The sequence below is a fragment of the Pseudophryne corroboree genome, chromosome 6 (genome assembly GCF_028390025.1).
Source record: "Pseudophryne corroboree isolate aPseCor3 chromosome 6, aPseCor3.hap2, whole genome shotgun sequence".
NCBI lineage: Eukaryota > Metazoa > Chordata > Amphibia > Anura > Myobatrachidae > Pseudophryne > Pseudophryne corroboree.
In genome coordinates this window covers 63,309,988-63,323,712 of record NC_086449.1, presented here as the reverse complement: position 1 = coordinate 63,323,712, position 13,725 = coordinate 63,309,988, and the positions used below count along the sequence as shown (strand labels likewise).

At 40.8% G+C, this 13,725-nt stretch overlaps 1 pseudogene; it reads right to left on the bottom strand.

Annotated features, from left to right (window-relative positions):
• Positions 1–10,585: 10,585 nt before the first annotated feature.
• On the bottom strand, positions 10,586–10,703 carry LOC134937363 (5S ribosomal RNA; annotated as a pseudogene).
• Positions 10,704–13,725: the final 3,022 nt, after the last annotated feature.

Below are 13,725 nucleotides of genomic sequence, written 5' to 3'. Positions count from 1 at the left end.
CAAAACAATGTGGTTACGTCATCTCATAACTAGATTTAGTTGCTAGGTTACAAGGAACTCACAATCCTGATTAAAGGGACTCCACGTAACCCCCGCACTGCATGTATCCATTTGTATAATATAAACTTCATTACTAGGGGATGTTTTGATATTTAACCTCACAATATATATATATATATATATATATATATATATATTAATACTGAGATACTAAATGATAATATTGTAAAAACTTATTTAAAACTGGTTCCGTCATCCATCTACTATACATTACATCTCTATTGTTCGTGCACCATTGTATTATTGATTTGTTTCAAGTTCATAAAAAGTGCACAAACAATAGAGATAAAAGATTGGCACAAGCAGAGATGAGGTGGATTTTTAATTTAGGTACTTTAGCGCCTAATGGTCTAAATCATAAGTTTAAATTAAGGTGGTTTTTATAATAAGTTATTTAGTATGTTATATATTACTATGTAATGTATGGTAGATGGATGACGGAACCAGTTTTAAATAAGTTTTAAGTCCGCATGTTGGTATGACAGTATGGATGACAATGTTGTACAAATGGCATCCCGTGAGGACACCTGAAGTGCATCTTTAGAATGTAAGCTCTCACGAGTAGGGCCTTTTTCCCTCGTGTGCTTAACCTTTTCTTACATTTAAAATCCTCAACTGCCCAAATACTGCAGTTTTTTGTCCACCATGAAACTTATCTCTATGTCCTTTACTGGTGTAGTTATGCTTAGTTACCCTGTACTTGTCCTATATTGTCTTCAACTGTAAGTCACTGTTTTCCTGTTTTGATTATGTTCATATGTACTCTGCAATTGGGCACTGTGAAACCCTTGTGGCACCATATAAATAAAGGGTAATAATAATAATAATACATTCTCGGAATAGACAGAACTTGTTGCTTGACAGTTCTCAGGTGCATTGCATTGCTTATAAATTGCATTGACATCTCATCAATTCTAGCCTCTGCCTTAGCAGTGTTGTCAGAAATTCTAACTGCTCGGAAAAATTGTGAACAGGGGAGACTATTCCTAATGGAACTTGGATGTTTACTGTCCGCTTTCAAAATTTTATTTTATTCCTGTTGGTTAGTTTCTTGTGTAAATTCATATATAAGTGAGCATTTTCCTGGGAGAGCTCAACATACAGATAGTTTACTTTATTTTAACTGATTTCAAAATGAGCGGGGTACTGCAAGTGGGGGGGCACAGGGGGAGTACCATGAGTTGGGGAGGGTAGTTCCACAAGTGGGGGAGGGGAGTGCCGTGGGTAGAAAGGAGGCTGCCGCAGGGGGGGAGAGCAGATGGGGGGTTTGAGGTGTTTGTGAAAAGGGGTCAGTGGTGTAGCAGAAAGTGGGAGGACAGAGACAGCAGGAGAGTAGGGGAAAGCAGAGGGGCCAAAGGGATAGATATCACTCACCGTCACTGTGTGTGTGTGCTGTGTGGCTGCCAGGAACTGGTGACTGGAGGAGCTCTGTCACGTGAGATGACAGCTTATCCTCACAATGCCAGAGCTCCCCAAGCTGTGGCCTCTTATAGGTGCTGGCAGCTGCCAGATATAATGTGAGTGGCACTGATGCAGTACTGGATGCAGAGATGCATGCGGCCCCACACTGCAGTCGGCCTCCCAGGAACCTTCCCAGCAGCTTTCAAGGCCAATCTGTCCCTGCAGCTTTATATGTGTCTCACACTATTTTAAATCTATCTATATCTTTACACATTCTCCCCATACTTGTGTGGATTTCCTCGGACTGCGCTTGTTTCTTTCCATACTCCAAAAATATACTGATAGGTTAATTGGCTTCCTGCACAAAATATTAACCATAGAGTGTGTGCTTGTATCTGTACCTGGGCAACTTAACGTGTTTCCACACGGTGAGATCCTTGCTATGTCTGGTTTTGACTATGCGATTTCCCTTGAACTCCCCCAGAGCCCAGATAACACAGATAGGACAGATTTTTACTATCTGTGCTTGAGATTTTGTCTATGTGTGATTTTGACTAAGTGCTAATTCTGACTATACTTTGTACTAGATAGTACACTAGATGGCCCAAGTGGTTTTTATCTGCCATTAAAATCTATGTTTCTATGCTTTAGTAAGTGACCTTCGGAATATTAATGTCTCACTAGCTGTTCTACCTGCTCTTTGCATTTAAATGAGTGATACAAATTTGGTAAATTATTAGAGATGTAAATTTGAGACGTCTTAATGTCAGTAAATATTAATACGTGGTTCTTGGCAGTGCCCTAGGAACACGCGTAGCAGACACAGTAAAAAGTGACAGGACCATTTTTGTAGTTTATTAAATTGTACACACTGGAGTCCAATGCAATTCAAATTTAAATGTGAATGTCCGTTTGGGCATTATCATTCACGCAATGCAAGCCACGCATGATATGAATATTCCAACCCCTTTTCATCCCCTTAGGGGAGGTTTATTAAAATTCTAATTATGTAGTTTCCAGTGGCGTGCGGTGAGGTCAGTGGCTGGTGAGGCACTACAGCCATAATGTCCGCCAAATCTGCCGATGACCCCTACCACTACCGAGCCAATGCCCGCTACTGCCCCTGAGTCGATGCCCGCTGCCACCGCCACCGGCTTACAAACTCGCCCACCATAAACTGACCCAGCCCTCCGCCACTAATTTTTATCTCACTCCGATGCCGCCAATGCCCACTGCCTGCCTGCTCATCATACTTGTTATATATTGTACATTTTTATAGAAAAAAAAATTAGTGTTTGGGACTGGGAAGGGAGTGGGAGGAGGACATGAATGCAATTCTGATGTCCAGGACTTCCATTAACTTAATGGAGAAGGGTCTAAATGGGTTAAAAAATAAAAAATAAAATGTGTGAGGTCCACCCTCCTTAGTATAACCAGCCTCGGGCTCTTTGAGACGGTCTTGGTTTTTAAATACAGGGGAAAAATTGGACAGGGGTTCCTCGTATTTAGACAACCACAACCGGGCTCTTTGACCGGTCCTGGTTCCAAAAATACAGGGGACAAAAGATGTAGAGGGCCCCATACTTTTAAAACCAGCATCGGGCTCCACTAGCCAGGGACATAATGACACAGCCGGGGGACACATTTATGTAGGTACCTGCGGCCGTGGCATTACCCCCCCCAACTAGTCACCCCTGGCCGGGGTTCCCTGGAGGAGTGGGGACCCCATAAATCAAAGGGTCCCCCACCCTCCAGGCACCCAAGGGCCAGGGGTGAAGCCCGAGGCTGTCACCCACCGTGCCAGGCTGATAGTCATGAGTGTTAAAAAAAGAATATAATTTTTTTGTTGTGGAACTACAAGGCCCAGCAAGCATCCCCCACTTGCTGGTACTTGGAGGACCTCAAGTATCAGCATGCGGGGAAATACAACAAAAACAATACCCAAATAAAAACACAACACACACTGTGAAAGTTAATTTTTATTATAACACACTTACACACTCACACATACTTACCCACATCCCACGCCGAAAATCACGCCCACTTGTCCAGTAGAATCCAATAGTGGCACCTGTAAAAGTGAATGAAAATAAATAGTTACCGAGGGGGGAACAAAAAGAGAGAGAGAGTGAGAGATAGAGAGAAAGAGAGGGGAACACGCTCACTTGTCACTCCGGCCCATTGCTTAGTAATGGGGCGGGACGCCTGGCAACAACAAGCAGTCTGAGTGGAGGCTGTAGAGACGGGATCTGGAGGCGGACAGCTGCAGAGACAGATGGGATGGCCCAGTGTAGAGGTGAGCACTGCGGGGACATTTTAGACAAAACAAATAGAAAACTAACTCACCCCTCACTCCTGCTTCAGCCCCGACACTCCAACGCCGGTTACAGCCGCCGGGTCCCACCGCCTCTTCCGCCTCCAGCATCATGTGGGTGATTGGACAGCGGATCCAGCACTAGATCCGCTGCCCAATCACAGGTGCCTCGCTGACATGGGGGTGGTGTCCCTGTCAGCGATGCACTTCTTTCAGTGCCGCTTTCCCTATCTATTTGAATGGGCTTATACAGCCCAGTGCTTGGCCCCGCCACCCGCTCTGCCACAGTTCCCATTATCTATGGGAGGCACCACTATCTGTGCCTCCCAAATGCATTAAAATACATCAAATTATTACAATTAAATAAAGAAGATACTTATGACACAGACTATGTGTCATAAGTATCTTCTTTGTATGATTGCAATAATTAATCACAGGGGAGGCACTGTCTCCACTGCCTCCCCTGACTTCATGTCCCTGGTAGTCTCCTATTTCTCACCTGAAGAATACCTATGTTACATGTCAGCTTCCTAACATATCAGGAAGGAAGAGAATTAGTAATGAGTGAGTGAGTGAGTGAGTGAGTGAGTGAGTGAGTGAGTGAGTGAGTGAGGGCTTTCGCATTTATATATAGCATTTATATATACATATAGTATTTTTAATTTCTTTCAAAATTTGTGCAAACTATTTATTGGTGCTTTATATGTGTCATTTTGATTATATTTACAGTGAATTATTGTGATGCTCCAGCTGCTGATACTGTATGTAGAAAAGATCTGTCTTCCTAAACTCTGCCTTAACAATAGGTGACTCCCAAACAATGGACTCTTTAGTGACATAACAGAGGCTGCTGTGATCTAATTAGAATGCAAGGTGTTACCCCTGCCAGGGTGTAATTAGCATTTCCCATTGTAGTAAGTGACTTTAGTAATATTTACACCTCATTTACAAGACAAGGAGCTGGGCACGAGAAGCTAATGTGCTGAATGACTATATACTAATGTTATGTGACACTAATTCACATGTCACCTCTCAGTGTAAGAATTCCTTCTGGTCATCCTGTGAACCATAGAGTGTGTGCTTGTTTCAGTACCTGGGCAACTTAAGGTGTTTCCACACGGTGAGATCCTTGCTATGACTGATTTTGACTATGTGATTTCCCTTGAACTCCCCCAGAGCCCAGATAACACAGATTGTACAGATTTTTACTATCTGTGCTTGAGATTTTTTCTATGTGTGATTTTGTCTGAGTGCTAATTTTGACTATACTTTGTACTAGATAGTACACTAGATGGCCCAAGTGGTTTTTATCTGCCATTAAAATCTATGTTTCTATGCTTTAGTAAGTGACCTTAGGAATATTTATGTCTCACTCGCTATTCTACCTGCTCTTTGCATTTAAATGAGTGATAAAATGTGGAACATTTTTTAGAGATGTAAATTTGAGACGTCTTAATGTCAGTAAATATTAATACATGGTTCTTGGCAGTGCCCTAGAAACACGCGTAGCGGACACATTAAAAAGTGACAGGACCATTTTTGTAGTTTATTCAATTCTACACACTGGAGTCCAATGCAATTCAAATTTAAATGTGATTGTCTGTTTGGGCATTATCATTCATGCAATGCAAGCCACGCATCGGTAATGATATTATTATTACGGATCTAGCAACACGTGTTAAAAGAAGGGTCAGAGGCTTTCACACTGCACAACGACCCAGATCAGACCCATGTTTAACCCTTCTTGTCAATTATTATTACAACCCCCTTTTAATCCCCTTAGGGGAGGTTTATTAAATTCTAATTATGCAGTTTCCTATTTCCCACCTGTAGAATACCTATGTTACATTTCAGCTTCCTAACATATCAGGAAAAAAGAGAATTAGTGAGTGAGTGAGTGAGTGAGTGAGTGAGTGAGTGAGTGAGGGCTTTCGCATTTATATATAGCATTTTAATATACATATAATATTTTTTATTTTTTCAACATTTGTGCAAACTTTTTCTTGGTGCTTTGTCATTTTGATTATATTTACAGTGAATCATTGTGATGTTCCTGCTGCTGATACTGTACGTAGAAAAGGTCTGTCTGCCTAAACTCTGCCTGAACAATAGGTGACTCCTAAACAATGGACCCTTTAGTAACATAACAGAGGAAGCTGTGATCTAATTAGAATACAAGGTGTTATCCCTGCCAGGGTGTAATTAGCATTTCCCATTGTAGTAAGTGACTTTAGGAATATTTACACCTCATTTACAAGAAAAGGAGCTGGGCACGAGAAGCTAATGTGGGGAATGACTATATACTAATGTTATTAGACCCTAATTCACATGTCACCTTTCAGTGTAAGAATTCCTTCTGCCCATCCTGGGAACTACTGGGGAGAGATGGGGGAGGAGTGACTATAAATAGGCTGTATCAGGCCACTGATAGCTGATGGAGGAGCTGCTGGATGAGTTGCTGGTTGGAGAGCTGGGCAGATGGTACAGTAAGAGAAATAAAGGATCTCTAGAGTAAGGTGATTATATTATACATATGAATATATTGATATATACATAAATATTTGTAGATGTTATTTTGTAAATATTGTCATGTTGTCAATACTTAAAGAGTTTTATTTAAACAATTGTTATATATTTAGTATTAAATATAATAGAATTATATTTCATAGGGCAAACTACTGTGAACTTTATATTCTATATTTGGCATTATCAAATAAATATTGTATTTAATAAAAACTGAATTTACATATTTTAAAAGAAAAATATGAAGATAACACACTGGATATGACACAGAATTATATAAGTCATAGTCTAGGTAGATATTCATGAATCACTATGTAACTGAATGTAAGTCCATAATAAATGTGTAAGTATATTTATGGGCACTTACAGTCTGTCTGGTATGGGCCAGATACGTAGCAGTAGGAAAAATTTAGTTGTCCCTTCATTGTGACAACCAACTTTTGGTTGAACATTTGCTTAATTTTAGTCCAAAATTGTTTAATACTCAGTAATCTCAAACTTTAAACTGTGTATTTTGTAGTAATATTATTGTGTCATGTATATAATATAATCTAAATAGTCTCTATTAGGTGCTACATAATTATCACTTATTATAATTATGTTTTAAACTCAATGCAAGTTTAAAAAAGCTTTCAGGGACTATCATCATGTCTCTAACAAATGTATAATTTATGGAAAACTGCTCTTTCTGCTGAGACAGCTTTCAGAGGTGAGAGACTTTTCTCCTGCTTCCATGGTTCTTGTCATATTTATACCCACATCAGTGGATCTGGTCACAGTGACTTCATTGCCCCTTCTCCCTACCCACTCAGCCAACAGTTGTGCCCCTACAACCCTGGGCACACAGCTCTCTCCCTGCTCTCGGATGCCATGTTCTAATTGTGCCGGCACCCCGAGCTGGGCACACAGCCAACAGCCAAGCACAACTACTTCCCCTACAACCTGGGCACACATCCCTCTCTCTGCTGCCATATGCTCCCTTTGCTTGCACCCCAAGCTGGACACACAGCCATCAGATGGGCACTTGGGCACACAGCTATCTTCATGCTTGCTGCTGCCATATGCTCCCTGTGCCTGCACCTAAGCTTGACACATGGCCAATAGATGGGCACCCCCACTTCTCCAACACCTCGGGATCATAGCTGCCTGTGCATCAATGCTCATTCTGAAAATGTTAATTATCACCTGCTTTTGTTGAAAATAAGTGATGAATAGACTACGTATTACTGTGGGATTATGTGTGTATTAAATAAATATATATACTCTATCAGTATATTGGTCTCATGTGAACTACTATTTTTTGTATATCAGTACTGTGGTATAATATGTGCAATATGGATCTCATTCAGTAAAAAGTGCAGAGTCTGCTCTGATACCACTTCCCCCATAATGCTTTTTCATACATCTACCCCTGTGAACTATATTAAGTATCAGTAGCTGCTACAGGAAAATAGAGTTATCCATGCTGCAAAATACACAAATATAAAAACATTGGTAAATGACTGGGTTATATTTGTTAGTGTATATAAAAATATATAAAGTTCATTATATATAGTCACACTGATACTGTAAAAGTAGAATTATCCCAGTAACCTTTATGCTGTTAAATATATTTTTTTTTCTTGCAGGACAACACATTTACAGGATTTTAACCAATAAGTTATTGTACAATGGGACATTTTTCTCTGATCAAACCCACTACAGGCATCATTTCTCCTTACACCTTTGGAGGAATCGCACAAGCTATTCTCATTTTCTGGATAGGAGAAACATTCTACAGCTAATTTGTTTCTCATCTAATACAGGATGAGTCTCCCAGGAAAGAAACCACATCTGTGCTCTGAGTGTGACAAAAGCTTTACATATATATCACAGCTTCACATCAGAGGAGTCACACAGGAGAGAGACCCTTTCCATGTTCTGAGTGCAGCAAATGTTTTACCCAAAACTCACAGCTTGTTAGACATCAGAGGAGTCACACAGGAGAGAAACCATTTCAATGCTCTGAATGTAGCAAGTGTTTTAGCCACAAGCGAGACCTTGTTAGTCATCAAAGGACTCACACAGGAGAGAAACCATTTCAATGCTCTGAATGTAGCAATTGTTTTACCAAGAAGCGAAACCTTGTTATTCATCAGATGAGTCACACAGGAGAGAAACCATTTACATGTTCTGAGTGCAGCAAATGTTTTACCCTAAACTCACAGCTTGTTAGACATCAGAGGAGTCACACAGGAGAGAAACCATTTACATGTTCTGAGTGCAGCAAATGTTTTACCCTAAACTCACAGCTTGTTAGACATCAGAGGACTCACACAGGAGAGAAGCCATTTCAATGCTCTGAATGTAGCAAGTGGTTTTACCTACAAGCGAGACATTGTTAGTCATCAGAGGACTCACACAGGAGAGAAACCATTTACATGTTTTGAATGCAGCAAGCATTTTTCCCAGAAGTCACATCTTGCTTTACATCAGAGAGCTCACACAGGAGAGAAATCATATACTGTAAATGTTCTCAATGCAGAAATAGTTTTATAGATAAGCAATATCTTGTTATACATCACATGATTCATACAGGAGAGAAGCCTTTTAATTGCTTTGAATGTAACAAATGTTTTACTAGAAATATATCACTTATTAATCACGTGAGGAGAAATTAATCTTGTTAAAGAATAGAGAGGAGAAACATCAATAGTTGATCCTCTGCACCAATGTGTGTAATGAACAATGTGTAGGGTGAAACCCCCCCAAATTGCCTGATTTGATTAGTTATTTGTAAATATATGTTTTCACTACCATGGCATAAGAGGCACTACTACTGACACCTAATACAAAAGTATACAACACACAAGAGAGAGAACAGCAGTTTCTTGGTGTAGGGCACTGGATCAAAACATAACTTTAATTGTATTTGTATAAAAAGTAGATAATTCATATTAAAATATATCAGTGAAATATTAGAAAAGAAATACATGATAAAGTGATAAAAAATATCACTGGGGTACATCATTTATCCTTTTTTATTATATACTTATTTCCTATATTAAAATTGTACTGGTCTTCCCTTTTTTTCTTGCTCTACAGTGATTAGTACACCAACGCACATACGCCTAATTGTTATAGTGACACGAGATTCAGTTTTTCTCATTTTGGGGCAGTTTATACTCCTGCTATTGTATGTTTAACTTTACCTTATTGTTTATATTTGCTGTAAGCCTACTTAAAGTCAATAAAACAGATATTTAAAAATAAAATATTAATGGGGCTGGTGCAAGTGTCCTATATAATTTGGATTGGATACATATAATGTCATTAACACAGTTTCAGCTTAGCAAATGTTGCAACAATTTGTAACTAAAAGTTGCAGTTTCTAAAGTAATGACATCTAGCTGGAGCCTCACCCATGCAGAGGTGGAACTGAAATTGTTGAAGCAGGTGAATTTAACCTGGCCCCTGAGATCTATGGGGGCCACTGCTGGCCAGATTAGCAATGAGTCATCCCCTGGATGCAACTCCCCCATACACAATGTTTTGAGCATTTTTTTTCATTTATGTTCCAATGCAGGGAGCAGGGTGGGCCCCACTACCAGAGGGACTTGCCCCTTACCTTAGGTAGGCAGAGCTGACCTTGTGTGTGCTGGAGCAAACAGGAAATGAAGAAGACTCTTTTTTGGGTGCACTCTTGTTAACTGTGTATATATGAGTAATATTAAAACATATATTTTTTATTATACTTTATTAAAATATTGTCCGTATCCAGTCATTCTCCCCATGAAATTAATATATATCACAAAACGGAGATGTCCGTAAATAAATGTATTGGGGAAACAAAGTCACAAAAAGGGGTTTATGTCCTGGTTTAGTCTATCCCAATATAGACTGGCAAGGAGGTGTAGGTATAATCACCGTCCACCTGTTCTCATGCCATACCAGTACAAGCAATGCTTGTTTTAATGGGACCAAAATTGGTCATGCAAAAGTAGGTATCACTTACACCGGGAGTGTGTATACCATATGTGCTGCCTTGTCTAGTCCTTGACACTCAAAACCCTAATGGGTGTACCTGATATAGAGGAATAAGAGAATTCCTAGTTGATCTTCACCTGAGAAAGTGATCATACATCTATTATTATACCGTATCAGTACAGGCTGACGCATGTGTTGATGAGACCAGGATTTGTATTTATACAAATGGCCTGAAAAAATCAGGAAGAGTATATACAGGTGGGAAAGAAGAAGTAGTGGTGATACTGCTGTTGGTATTGAGTTTTGATTTGAAACAGCTTCAGATTACTACACTGGGTATTCTCTGAGGGTCACCCCTCAGATACTGACCCAGCCCATCACCGTTTTGCTTCCAAGATCAGACGAGATTGGGCTCTAGCGGTGAGGTATGATAGTAACCTATCAGTGAGGTGTTCCACTCACCAATGAGAGTGCACCTATTTAATAGATTAAGAGAAAAGTGTGGATCTGCTGTCCCTGTTAGACCTGGGATTACTCCCAGGAATCATGGATGAGAGTCCACTAAAATGAGAGAAGTAATGAATTACTTGTAGGAAATGAGAAGATTACACAATGCACTAATCAGGCAAAAATTGCAAATTCGCACATTTGTATTGTCTATGATATGTGTTCACGATGTCCCCGTATATATGAAATTGGGGAAAATAACCTGTTATGGGAAAAAAAAAGGGTTTTTTTAGCCACACATTTTTTCTTCCAATTTGAACAGCCTATCTAACAGTATCATAAAGAGCGGTCTCAGATACAATGTATATAAAAATGTATGATGGGTAAAGATATACTAGTAATCAGGTACAATATATATGTGTCACAGCTGGAGCTAACATCTCTATTCATAGGTTACACCTGGATTGGATATGCTAACTTATGCTCCAATTAGTGTATATTCCAATAAAAATCACAAGGACTGATAGAATAAATATAATATCAAATGTGATACCAATTACCGCCCAGGTCCCTGGGTCAGTTTAGGATGAATGGTAGTCTTGGTATTCTCCCGTGTAGGATCCTATTGCATGCCTTACTCAGGGTCTGCATGTTAAACAGGAAGCATATTGATAGGAAAACGCGTTTCACCCGTAATAAAGGGCTTGCTCACTTCCAATGCTGCTGTCCTGGCGTAGTACTGGGTTTAAAAACCCTGTAGATAATTAGTCAGCCAATGGTTGTTCGTTTCTAATTAGCAATTCAGCTCCTGCTGTGTTCGGAGAAAGCCATGATTACATGTATGGTTGCTTAGCAACCTAGTTAGTGTCAGCCTATCAGGGGTAAGGGGGAGGTCCCAGGTCTCGGACGGAGAGAGAAGCGGGTCCCTTTCCGCTTTGTATACATGTAAATGTATGGTTGCTAGGTAACCTGATCTCGGCTTACGGGACATGAGGAGGTCGTATTGCCGTGGGTATTATGGAAAGGAGGGAAATACTATGTGCCTGGCTCTATGATTATCGAGCCAGGTAGCTGCCCTATTCGAGAATACAGCTCCCGCTATGTTCAGCGGGAGCAGTGGTCGTGTATATGGTTGCTTGGCAACATATGAATGGTTAGCCTATCAGTGGCGGCGGGGAGGTCCCACATTATAGACGGAAAACGAAGCGGTTCGTTTTCCGCTGTGTCCATGTATATATGGTTGCTAGGCAACCTAAAGGATTCAGGTTTGCCCTATTCGGGAATCCAGCTCCCGCTATGCTCAGCGGGAGCAGTGGTCGTGTATATGATTGCTTGGCAACATATGATTTGTCAGCCTAGCAGTGGCGGCGGGGAGGTCCCACGTCCTAGACGGAAAACGGAGCGGTTCGTTTTCCGCTGTATCCATATATATATGGTTGCTAGGCAGCCTAAGGATTCAGATTTGTGGGAGATGAGGGAAGTTCTGTTAAAGGGGACACGGTGGAGGAAGGGGACACTCTATATGCCTGACTCTAGAGATATAAAGTCAGACAATTGATTAGTCATGGTTAATATGCAGGCGGGTCTATCGCTATGGCAACCATATATGCATCTCCCTTGTATGACAGTAAAGAATTAGCATGAGTGGATACCGAAAGTGAATAAAAGAAGAAATAGGGAGAAAGATAGGGAATAAAGAGGTGTACTATGTAGAAAAAAAATTTTTTATTTGTTGTTTTTTTGGGATAAATTATAGATCAGTGAAATTTAACCACCCGGATATGGGCCATTGTTGTGTAACTCTTGGATTTGGTGTTGAGTGGAGAAAATTGGGGAGGGAGGGGGGATTTTAATTTTGAAAGGGGGGGGGGGAGGGGAAGGAGGGGTTTTGATTGGGTAGGTGTGGGAAGGCGGGGGAGGGGGTGGGGAAGGGGGAGAGGGGGTGGTGGGAAAAAGGGGGGGGGGAAAGGGGAAGTGGGGGAGGCTGTATGAGATAGAGTATGGGGCTAGAGGGCCTGGGTAGGTGAATGGACAAATGGTCTCAGGGTCAGGAAGGGGTTAGTGTGTTTAACTAGTGGGTTGATATACCTGAGTTAAGTGAAAATTGTGATGTTGATAATGGGTTATAGATGTGTAGGCAGTGTTATTAGTGAGCTTTATGGTGATGGGGGAGGGGGGGGGGGGTGGAAGAGGGAAGGGTGGGGGGTTGTTTGTATATTTGTCATTATTATCCGTAAAAACCGACATCTTTTCCCACCACCCAAGAAAGAGGTTTGCATACGTTGGTGCACATGCTGTGTGTGCTGTACAGACTCATAGAGGAGTCCTGCCACCTATCAGTGCTGTTGATCCCAGCCACATGTACAATTTTTCTGATTCTCTGATGTCTGTGAATTAAAGGCAGCTCACAACCAGTGTATCTGGCACTGTCAGAGTCTCACATATATACATATATAAGAGAGCGCATTAAGTTTCCACTTACATACTTTAGATGAGAGGAATAAGAGCTCTCTCCAGAGGAAACACCCATGCTCACATCTATTGGGAGTTTGGCCTCCGTCCCAAACATGTACACAAATATCCTGTAGCTTCACATTGAGTGCAATTGTAAGCATACACTAGTTGGTTAACATGCCTCTTCCAGTGGATCTTACTCAAAGGATTTAAAGTTCCTAGCATATTCAGCAGCATTCTATTAAACCGCTCAGGCTGCGTGTCACCCTGAGGATGGTAGGGCATAGTTCTTGACTTTGAAATCCCACAGCTTACACAGAGTTCTTTAATCAATTTAACCTCAAACTCTCTACCCTGGTCTGAATACAACCTTTTTAGGAGTCCATAATGGATGAAGAATTTGTCCCACAGAGTGTTTGCAACTGTGACTGCCTTCTGGTTAGGTGTTATATACGCCTGCGCATATCTGGTAAAGTAATCTGCCACTACTAAAATATGGCACTTCTTCCCTGCGTCTACCTCCAATGTTAAGAAGTCCATGCACACTAAGTCCATGGGTC